The 11,980-nt window shown below is 35.1% G+C and overlaps 1 pseudogene; it reads right to left on the reverse strand.

Moving 5' to 3' along the window:
• Positions 1 to 75: 75 nt before the first annotated feature.
• Positions 76 to 10,038, reverse strand: LOC110583543 (annotated as a pseudogene).
• Positions 10,039 to 11,980: the final 1,942 nt, after the last annotated feature.

The following is an 11,980-nucleotide window of genomic DNA, read 5'->3' on the forward strand; positions in this document are numbered from 1 at the left end:
CCCGCAGCCCCGCAGCCCCGCAGCCCCGCAGCCCCGCAGCCCCGCAGCCCCGCAGCCCCGCAGCTGCAATGGCGCTTAAAGTGTTCCCAGGGCTGGTCCCAGCGTGGAGACCTCTGTTTGCAGAGGGGCCAGAGCGAGAGACAACCTATGTGCGTACCCTCGGCGAAAGCGAAAGAGCTGGCTTCCACCTCATAGGGACCCGTCACGTCCACTTTTGTGAGAGAATGTCACTTTTTGTGAAGGGACAGGTGGTGGGTGGGTGTGGAGGCCCAATAAAACACTGCTCTACCCAGAAACTCGATGGTGGACTCCTGATAAATACTCCGGAAGGCTTGGCTGAACGGGGAGCACAGCTTCTCTGCAACGACCCTGGTCTCCGCAGCCAGGATCGCTAGGCGGCTGGCCTTCACAGGCCTCACACTGCTTCCTGACTGGGAGCCTGAGGTGAGTGAGGCCCCTAGAACTTGGCGCCCATGGACCCTGGCTGGGGAAATGGTCCTGGGCTGTCTACAGGACCGCTGGATGCAAGGCTTCCTCCCGGAAGTGGGAGACGGCCGCAGTGTTTTGCGTGGGGGCCCTGCGATGGTGTCCTTCTGGTTCCTCCAGGCCAGCTTCACGTTGCAGGCAGACAGGCTGATCACAGCATGGTGCTCCTGCGCAAGTTTTGGGGAGCCAGTGGGATTTGCAGCATCTGTGAAGTGCAGAATCTCATGGAGGCATTCAAGTACCTTGGTATGTCTGTTAACAGAGACCTAAGTACTTTACCTCCTCCATGTAGTTGCTCAGCCCTCTGTCCGGCCCACGCGCTCAGGCAAGGGCAGCACCACAGGGAGCGGAGGGCACCTCTTTGTCACCTTCTTCCAAGCTTCTTTATATTTTTCACCTTTGGGAATACTCATGTAAGCGGCGACACAATTCCAGGCTTCTTGACCTTCTTGCCTGGCTCGCCCCGTGCAGCTCCACGTTGAAAATTGAGTGAGAGTTAAGTGTAAATTTTATTCATCAAATTTTAATGCGTTAATCATGTCTTAATTTAGTGTTTTATCCTAGTGTTAGAGGGGAGGACTTTTGGCTTTAATTATAAGGAGAGCTATCTTTACCGCTCTTCCATACAAAAGACAGTTAATAGCAATTTGTATGTTTGGTAGTTTATAATGTTAAAAACACCACGTTTTAATGATTCTGTACCGTTTGGTCTTTAATTTTTTTTAAATCTTATTTTAGATATACAGATTTAATTTATTTCTGGGCATAATAAAACTAACACACTTATGAACACAAAAAGATTCTGGGTAATAATTTAAAAAGATGTTCTTAGATATCAATGTTTATCATGGTAGAAAATTTAAATTTCTTTTTGTTTCTATGTAAGAAATAATATATAGAACAGTTAAGAAAACACTTGTAGAAAACAATTGATAAATTAATGTTTGTCATTAAAACTGAACTACCAAATGCCTTAAATTCATTTACAGAAATGGTATTATTTTATACATTTTGAATTTTATTTATCAGGATAATATGCATGGTTTCTTCTTCGACTGAGGTCCCCCAATAACCAAGTCTAGAAAACTGAGAAAGGATGAGGTGCTATTTAAATAAAATAAACTCAGATAATTCAAAACCATGTCAACATATTTTAGTTTCTATTTAATTTACGTTTTTTATTAACAGATCTTTTCTCTCATGAAAAAATGTAAATATGTAATGGTTATTTTCCTCCTCTGCTATATAATTTAGACTCAAATTTTTAATAAAAATTTATAAGTTGAAGATTCATCTCTAAAAAATAAAATATTATCCAATATTGACAATGCTTAAATACAATTGTAAACATATAAAATTAAATTTATAATAAATAATGTTAAGGGGTACATATTTATGTAACATAAGATAGCACTTAATAATATGTCCAAGAGTAGCACATTACTACACATATTTGTAAGTCATTTCAAATCCTGCTCTTTCCAAAACATTTTTGTGGTTTTATTGACATCATTTACCAAGAATTTATAATATAATGTACTATTTATGAGTATTTCTTTTGTTTTATTTATTATACTCTGATTTTATAATATCAATGAATGTTTTTCATCACATTGTGTGTACTTATTTATGTGTATGCGGTATTTCCTTTAATAAACAAAACTAATTATCATTTAAATATTGAAGAACTACTTCAACGATTTAAATAATTTTACAGAAATATGTAATTTCAAAATGTTTTTCCATGGCTATATTTTTACTTTAGCAACCTCACCATAATTGTAATAGTAAATGTACTTTGACCTTACAAATTTATGTTATAACACTTCTTTTATGACAGAAGTTTTTTTCTACTTTATGAGTATGTTAGTAAAAAGTAAAAATGTATCTGAACAGATAAGCATAAATAATTCATAATGCAGTCATGTCTATGAATAAAATATAAATTCAGAATATTTTCAATGACAATGCTTTACTTTCAAAATTAGAATATGGTATATTATTCAGCAAAATGTCACTAGTAAACGATAGAGAAATTTTCATGGCATTCCATTTTTGCATTTAAACTCCCCAGATATGTTATTACCTCACAAATACTGACATTTCATTTAAATACTTCACCCTCTTTGATTGCTAACCATTTAAAACTAGTCATGGTTAATTACTATATTTCTTTTCCTTTTTACCTATAAAGAGCAAATAAATACAAAAGCGTTCAAAGATAATATATGATTTGGGAAACATACCCAAGGAAACCTACACTAAGAATCAGACCACTGAATGTTCAACATTGCCTAAACATAATGGAAATGGCTAAACAATGCAGTTTTTCATATTCTGAATTCTTCAGTACTTGTAAAAGATATATGTATGGAGGAGGGGGACCAAAAGTGATGAAAAGACAAAATTTGGTAAACAGCCAGAGAATTCAAATTCCTATGGTCAGCTTTTGTTGCTTTAATTTATCCCTAATACAAGGTTTGCCCAGGTCTAAATCTATCAAGATCTCTCTTACATGCTTAAGATTGGTTTAACACTAACTTGCAATCCAATTGGCATCTGTTAAAATGGTTCTACGTAGAAGCCCTGTTAAGGTGGAGGAAGTCATATTGATATTTATGTAGAGCCAAGTTGATTCATGCTGGTTTGGGAAAGTTCTACCATTTTCTCTGGGGATACTGGATGTTGGCTTTGACTCTTGGCCAAGATAAGAGCTATGGGATTAATAATGTGCAGTTTAAAGTCTAAAATTCTTCCAGACACATTCCAGGTTTGGGTTAACTGATGTTTTTCACTTAGTGTAGCCTATTAGACATCCATGTTAAACTATATGGCCAGAGTGTGTAATCCCCCTTTCTAACTTATGTCTTGAATTCTTATGAGGCCAAGATTCCTTGCACAGATCTTGATGGTTCAATTGATATGGAAGCCTAGCTCATATGCCATTAAGGATCCTGGGGAGATTGTCCTTGAGTATGTTTCAGACCCCTCACACTTGCCTGTATTCTCTTCCTATTGCTATATCTTATTTTTACTTTAATAAAAAGTGTTATGTGACTATTCTGTGGGAAGCATGGTGAGTCCTTTGAACTATCCAAACTTGGGAAATCTTTGTAGTATTTAATTCACTTTTTCAGGGCTAGGACTAGGATAAGGCAAGCCATGAGTCTATCTAGGGCCCAAATTTTAGGAGGCACTCACTTGCAAGAATCTGAGGGTTCCTCCTTTAATTCTGTGTTGTGGGTTCCTCATTTGCCTCATTCTAGTCCAAGACATGCTATCTCTCTCCCTGGTCTCAGATTTCTTTCCAGTTAAATACACAGGACAACTCAGACTTCGACCTCTGTCACCAACTTGCCTTTATTGTCTTTCCTGTCTTTGTGTTACCTCAGACAAGGTATTCTTTATGAATTTTCAATCATAAATTCATTAAAATCTATATATTTATTAATGCTCTCAATAGCTATTGTCATTAAAACAATTTTAAATACTCTTCTGAAGTAAGCTATGCTAAAATTTTAGTGAGAAAATAAAAGAATGGATTAACTATTGCCATTAAAACAATTTTAAATACTCTTTTGAAATAAATTATGCCAAAATTTTCATGAGAAAAAATGGTTTAGAATCTGCCTCAATTATTTTAATTCTAGAAACCCTTCAGAAGTAGGACATTGTCTTTGTTGTTTCTCATCCAGAAGTTTGATACTATGGTGGCAATATCTTGCAAAGTGAAAGGATTAGGAGCACTTTGGCAAAACTATTATGTGTGGCATTCCATACATTGGAGAGTAGAGCCTTGAAGTACAAATAACTCTCTTCAAGGGAAGAGCATTAGCCTTTGGTCCACAGCACTTGTTAAAACACATTGTATTTAGGGGCACCTGCATGGCTCAGTCAGTTAATCGTCTGCCTTTGGCTCTCTGGTCATGATCCCAGGTCCTGGAATCGAGCCCAGAGCCCTACATCTAGCCTGGCATTGAGCCCCGCATTAAGGCCCTCATTGAGCTCCACAATGAGTCTCACATTGAGGCTCAGTGGGAAGTCTGCTTCCCCTTCTGACCTTCCCCCTGCTCGGGCTTTCTCTCTGGCTCCCTCTCTCTCTCAAATAAATAAATAAAATCTTAAAAAAAACACATAATATTTAGTTGATGATTATTATGTGTTAAAATAGCAAATATGATAAATTCAGGAGTTCATAAAAGATGTCACATATTCAGAGTATTTTGGACAATTTCAAGTTTGAATATTCTTGGTAACCTCGGTTGATATCGTTCTTGAATTAGTTTCCACAAGCATTCATAAACCTAAAAGATTCATTTTAATTGTGATGGCATTTTCCCACCATGAGCTAGTCCATTAAAATCACATTGAGTGAGATTACAGGTAAAGTTCTCAGATGTTGGTTAATTCTCAAGCCAAGATAAAATCGTTTAATGCCAAATATCCTGCTATGATTTTAAAGTAACCATATAAAACACCAGTCAGTGACATGTAAAACTGCTAAATGCTTTTCTTGGGGGCTTGGCTTGATAGCTAGCACAGTAATATATTTTTAATATGGAAAAATATTTAGAATAAAATTCTAAGAAAATATTTCCTTTTTTAGTAATTAATGTATTCAACACTAAGGAATTTAATATTACAGTTTAATCTTTATTTTCCCTAGTAAGAAGGCAATGTGTTAAAATAGTTATATCTTTATCTTCTGAGTACTGATTTCTTAGATAGACCATCCTTTGTCAATGATAAAGTATTTCACAATGATAGAAATTCATATAAATATATTATATTGGAGACCAATATTCATGACATAAAGAATGGTATTCTAATATATAGATTAAACCATTTCTCATCCATGAAGAACTGTATATCCTAAAATGACTCACAATAACAGATAGTTTCATTGTTAATTAATTGTATATTAATCAATTTTATAAATATGCTGTTAACTTCAGTTTTCATTTTTATTATAATGTTTACAGTGCACTATTACATAAGGCATAGAGTTAAGTTTGGAACAAAAACATGGATTTTGCAAGCAGTAGTTTATTTACAAAGTTTAATGCACATTTTCCTGGTAAACTGTCAAAAATTTTTCCTCTTTCCGCATCCATTTCTTCATCTAAAAATGAGACTATTCCTACCATATAAGAATATTTTAAGATTAGATTTCCCATTTTACAAACCATAAGATTTTACAACAATCTAAGTGAAGCCCATGAAAGAAATTACTTACAAAAGTAAACAAAAGGGAACAATGTCTTAATAGGCAAAGTTCATTGAATCCAGTTATATATGGCTGATGAGACTTTCATCTTCCACTATGATTTTATTTTATTTTATTTTAAAGATTTTATTTATTTGTTTGACAGAGAGAGACACAGCAAGAGAGGGAACACAAGCAGGGGGAGTGGGAGAGGGAGAAGCAGGCTTCCGGCCGAGCAGGGAAGCCGACACGGGGCTCGATCCCAGGAACCTGGGACCATGACCTGAGCAGAAGGCAGATGCTTAAGGACTAAGCCATCCAGGCGCCCCTTCCACCATGATTTTAGAGGTCTGCTAGAAGTGTTGCTAGCACTCTTTCCATTAAAAAAGAATAGAACAAACATTAAATCCGTCAACAGACAAATGGATAAAGTGTTACAAAATATTCTATGTCATATATTTATATATATTTGTACATGTATACTATTCAGCCATTTAAAAATGGAAATTCTGCCATTTTTGACAACATGGATGAACCTTGAAAACATCATGCTAAATGAAATAAGCCAGACAGAGAAAACCAAATATTACATGATCTCACTTATATGTGGAATCTAAAAAAACTCATAGAAACAGAGATCATGATGGTGGTTGCCAGAAGTGGGGGATGGATGGTAGGGGAATTGGGTGAAAGTGGTCAAAAGATTCAACTTTCAGTAAGATTAATAAGTTTTGGGAATATAATGTACAATATGAAGACTATAGATAACAATACTGTGCTGTATATTTAAAAATTGCTAAGAGTATACCTTAGAAGAAAAACATTATAAATGCTGAAGTAATGAATGTTAACTAAACTTATTTTGGTAATCATTTTGCAATATATACATATATGAAATCATTTTGTTGTACACTTTAAACTTTATGCAGTGTTATGAGGCAGTTATATCTCAATAAAATTGGATAAAATAAAATTCCAAATATCATGAAAGAAATAGAACACCTAATTAAATAGAGGAAAAAACTTTGATTCAATATTGCTAATGTGTTAATCTCCCCATTTTGATCTGTAGACCCAATGGAATTCCAATCAAAACCTTACCGTATATTTTGGATATATTTACAAGCTGATTCTAATATGTATATGGAAGGTCAAAGGACCTTGAATTTCCATAACTATTTTTCCATAGCCAAAACCATTTTTCAAAAAGACGAATAAATTTGAGTCTCAGACTACCCAATTTCAAATATTATCATAAAGCTACGGTAATCAAGACAATATTTAGGAAGCACTAAGGGATTTTCCTTCATTCTTCACAGTGAGAAGCTAGTGGGAATCCTGGAGGTGAAACTGGTGAAAGTGTGGGGGCCCTCCTAACACCAGGCTTCCCCGAGATTTTAACTTTCCAGATACTCCACACTGAGCTGCGAGCAGTTCTTCAAGCACACTGTAAGTTTACCTGCTGTGTCCTGGCACCAACAGTGGCTGTTGCTCCCGGTAAGTTATTCTTGGTGATTCTCTCTGGCCGCCTCTCTCTTCAGTTTTGGGGGCAGCGGCTTACCTTGTGGCCTCAATTCTCTGGTGAACCTTTAAGGAGTTGTTTTGCAGCTTGTTCCGTTTTATCTTATTGTGAGGCTGAGAGTGCTACTTCCACACTTTTTACATGTCAGAGCAGAGATTTACACTTGTATCTTTTAGAAACATAATTGTCTAGGAGACTTAAATTTTTAAAATGTTATTCTAAGGAAAATAGTTTTCACTGTATCTACAAAAGCTAATAATTAAATGAACCCTAACTGACTTGGTATTATATATATTAATCACATTTATACCTAAGAAAGCTATACAGTGTGGAGAGTGCTGCTTTAGTTTGTTGACTGTCTGGAAAATTGAATCTGTCTAATTTGCCAATTCATTTTAAATTTGTTTAAACTATTTATACAAGTTCAAATGGACTATTGATCTTGCTTCAAATTTTCCTTATGTGTGTACACAATAATTCCCAATCCTAGAATAATCTTCAAATACTCTATATCTCTGCCTCAGTATTTTTTATATAACTTCTAGGGATTTCATTTTAGTTTTTAATGGGTAAAGATGGTGTTAAAATGAAATTCCTAGGTGGGAATGCAGTAGACCATTCAATTCTTGACTTTATCTCCAAGATAATTGTGCTGTTGTCAGTTCATTGTTCCTATAATTTTCTTTTTATGGTGAGCTCCGAATATGGAAGCATAGCCAAACACATCAGTAAGTCTCTTAAGAGATAAGAGATAAGAATACCATATTCTTCCTTGTCTTGATTTTATGAAAGTAGCTGTATTTCATCATGATAAAGAAAGTCTACTGTCCCTACTAATGTAAGAACAACTTTTTTTTGCCTGGCACAAATAGCCCAAAGTGACCAGACAACAGACATAGGTTTAGTTGAATCCTTACTGTATTTCCAGGTAGAAAAACTCTTCCCCAGGAAGTCAAAACCAAGAAATCAAATCAAAAAAGAATTTTTTAACAGAGTTGAAAATGTGGGGGATAAATTCCCCAGGTGTCACTGAGAAGGGCTATTATAACTTCCATTTCTTAGTTCTAGGCCAGTAATGTTGAAACAGTCTATATTTAGCTCACAGCACTATACTGAGCTAGTCTAGCCATGAAATAGAACTAGTATTTTTTCTTTCTTTGATATCTGGTCTTAAGCAACTACTTGTAAAGTGAGAGGGATAAACACCAATACAATAGTGACAGGTAACAAGTGAGTCTAGGACACCTATTTATGTAATACAGTTTTGCTCTTTTTAATTGCCTGAGCCTTACCCAAGGACACCATTTCTGTTATATGATCAATTGGTCTTGAGTCACTCAAACTTGTTATCTGGTGTTTTAGAAAATATGCATTTATGATAAGCATCCCCAAGCCCTCTCATTACCTAATGTCTCGAGGCTAATGCCAGGGACTTAGAGTCTATGATAGATCCACAAACTGTTTTTCAATTGAATAATAATTCTCTGTTGCACACAACATAGCATTGCTTAAGAATCCCAGAAATCTATGCTGCAAGTTCCTACTAGGTTGGCCAGAAATTCTACATGATACCTTTTTTCCCTAGATGTATCTAGCATCATGGCATCTATAGAACCATATGACTCAAGTGACAGTACTCCTTAGTACCATAGTTTGAAATAGATACAGGCTTCTCTCTTGCTCTTGCCCACTCAGAGCTCAAAAATTGATTCAGATGTTATCAATATGGAGGGCAGGAATGAATGTTCTGTACATTGTCCACAGGATCTAGCCTTCAAATGTTACTGTGACAGAGAAAAGAAAAATTAATATAGCTCTGAGCCCAAGTGTATGTGTACTGCTCTCTGTCCTAAGGGAGTCTAAATGGCTTCTGATTCCCCTTCTGGGTTGAGGTTGATAGGAACACATCAGTAGCTATTTGGCAAGTGCTCAAGTTTGTGGGATATGTTTTAATAAAGATACTAAATTCATTAGAGCTGGGACTATCACATAGTTAAGGTTAAAAATAGACTACTCTCTTTTGCTATCATCTACTTGCTTTTGAGGGGACCAAAGTATTGAATTAAGTGAGGATATAACAGGGACTCTCATCCTTGTATTCTTTAAGTCTAAGAAGTTTGCACTACACTATGCCATTCTAATTAGTGTTGCTGTTGGGACGGTGAGTATTTTGAGTGGGGATCAGAGGTATCATGGGCTTCTGTTGAGGCTTTCCTACCATGATGACTCTGAAATCCACAAGTTAAGGAACGAAAATGAGGGTTCTGAGAGTGCCTAAGTGTATCCATCTTGATCATGCATTCAGAAACCATAGAAATGCCCTAGATTCACAGACCTATTGGAAAAACTGTGAAATGAACTTGGACTGGTGTTTGAATTATCTCTGTAAACAGGGGGCAAAGGGACAAGGAGGACTGATGATTTCCGAATTCCCTGGTATCAGTTCAGCGTCAGCCCAGACTCTGCATACAATGGCCCTGTGAAGATCCGACCTTTCTAGTATTTAGTTACTATGAAAGATGATGGTAGGTTCCTGTGGAGAAAAATTCTTGACCACTGAGATACATACTTCCTGTGGTTTTATAGGGCCCTTCTTCAAGGAGACTCAGCCTTCCATTAAATCCATGAGCTCTAGGTCTCAGAAGTGGTTTAAATCTAGAAGCTGGGAGTGGGATAGTGCTTTGTTATTGTTAACTGACACAGCTAAAGGTCTTGGTCTTTTCTGGTTATACGTGTCAAGAAATACTTGTATGGGGTCCACATTTTTCTTATCTCCTGAAGAACCATGGTTTATTTCAAATTGTTTCAAATCCCTGTAGGTCATGTTCCCCTGGTATATATTCTGGCCTTGCTATCCATCATGTCTATCATCCCTTTCACAATTAAGTGTTACCACTTAGTCTGAGCTACTGAGATCTTCTTATTCACACTGGTAATAGGGAGCCTAATTTCATAGCAGCATACCATACATCAGTCCTGGCCTCCTACAGTAATGCAAAGGAAAGCTGGGGGGGGGAGTGGAGAGATGATTGATTGGTTGAGATTTTAAGGAATTTTCTCACACAATTGTGGAGGCTAGGCAAGTTCAGAATCTTCAGGTAGGCCAGTGGATTAGAGATCCAGGGAGAAGTTTCAGTTCAAGTCCAAAGACAGTCTTCTGGCAAAATTTCCTCCTCTTCCAGGGAGGTCTTTTTTTTCTGTTAAAGCCTTGGACTGGACAAGGTTCACCCACATTATAGAGGATAATCTGCTTTATTCAGAGTCTATTGATTTAAATGTTAATCTTGTCTAAAAATTACCTTCACAGAAATATCTAGAATAATGTTTAACCAAATATCTGGGTACTGTAACCTAGCCAAGTTAACACATAAAATTAGCAATAACAGGTAGTAAAAGTAAGAATTCTGAAACCATATTTTTCTGGGTTCATAACCCAGTTATTCACTTTATGGCTATGAGGAACTTCACTTTCCTGTAATTCAAATGCCTCATCTGTAAAATGTGGATAAGAAAAGTATCTTTATCAGGGGCCAAATATGAAGATTTAATGCAGTGAATGAAACATAGTAAATGCTCCAAAATGGTAGCTCTGATTGTTGTTAATAGTTTGAAAGAAGATAGCTTTTGTAGAACATTTTTGTACAATAAATGTCAAGTTGTGATATCAATGTTTTAATAATTTCATATGACTAATTCACTGGCTTTAAGCCTCTTTGTATGATTTGTAACTCATCCTTAAATATATAGAAACAATGTATCTAAGGAAACAAATGGAGCAAGAGGCTTTAGGAACAATTAATTCTAGATTTAGTTATATTTATATTAAGATATTTATTTTTTGTTCCCATTTTAAATTTATAATCATGTAGTTAATTTCATAATGCTTTTTCAAACTAGAATATAATTGTGAATTAAAATTTTGATTTATAATTTTTACTAAACCATCCTTATAATTTTGTTTTAATGAATTTTTATAATTTCCTACTCAATTTTATTTGTGGAGAAGGGATAGTGTTTAAATATTTCAATTCATATTTATTCTTCCTACTAATACATTTATTTCTACATTAATCTTTATTTTTCTATCTTGTTTTTCAATTGTTCTTGTTTTATTATTTCTGCAAAATTGTTATATATTTAGCTTATTTTCATTATTCTTCAGTACCTAATAACAATATAATTCTAGACAGATCTCATGGGTTTTGCTGCATAAATTATCCACTTTTATTACTTTAACATTGTCTGTTATTTTTAATTTTTGTTAGGATAAAAGTTATTTAAACTTTACTTTTTCTATGTAGTTTTAGAGACTGGAAGATTATTTGTTTCTATTTTTATTGCTTTATGGTCATAGAATACAGACTTTTTTTCATAAATATTCTTCAGATTGCTGCAAATCTTTGGTTAATTTCCAGAGTTTTGAAAAAGCTCATTCTGACAATTTTTACCAGAGGAGAGAATTTATGGAGGGCCTCACTCTGTCAGGTTCACTGATGTTACTCACCATTTAAATTTTTTCTTTCTATTAACTTTTGAGGATCTTCTGTATTTTGTATATAATTTTTGTCAGATATGTTTTTTTGGAAAAAAAAATTGTTTCTTGAATTTTCCTTTTTTAATACTGTCTTTAGGAGAATAACAGTTTTATAATGTCAATGCAATTTAACTTAAGATTATTCTCCTTCATAGTTTGTGGCTTTCATATTAATTTGTGCAAAATCATGAGTATTTTTTCCTATATTTTATTCTAAAAAGTTCTTGTTTTA

Source organism: Neomonachus schauinslandi, chromosome 8 (assembly GCF_002201575.2).
Source record: "Neomonachus schauinslandi chromosome 8, ASM220157v2, whole genome shotgun sequence".
In the NCBI taxonomy this organism is placed as follows: Eukaryota; Metazoa; Chordata; class Mammalia; order Carnivora; family Phocidae; genus Neomonachus; species Neomonachus schauinslandi.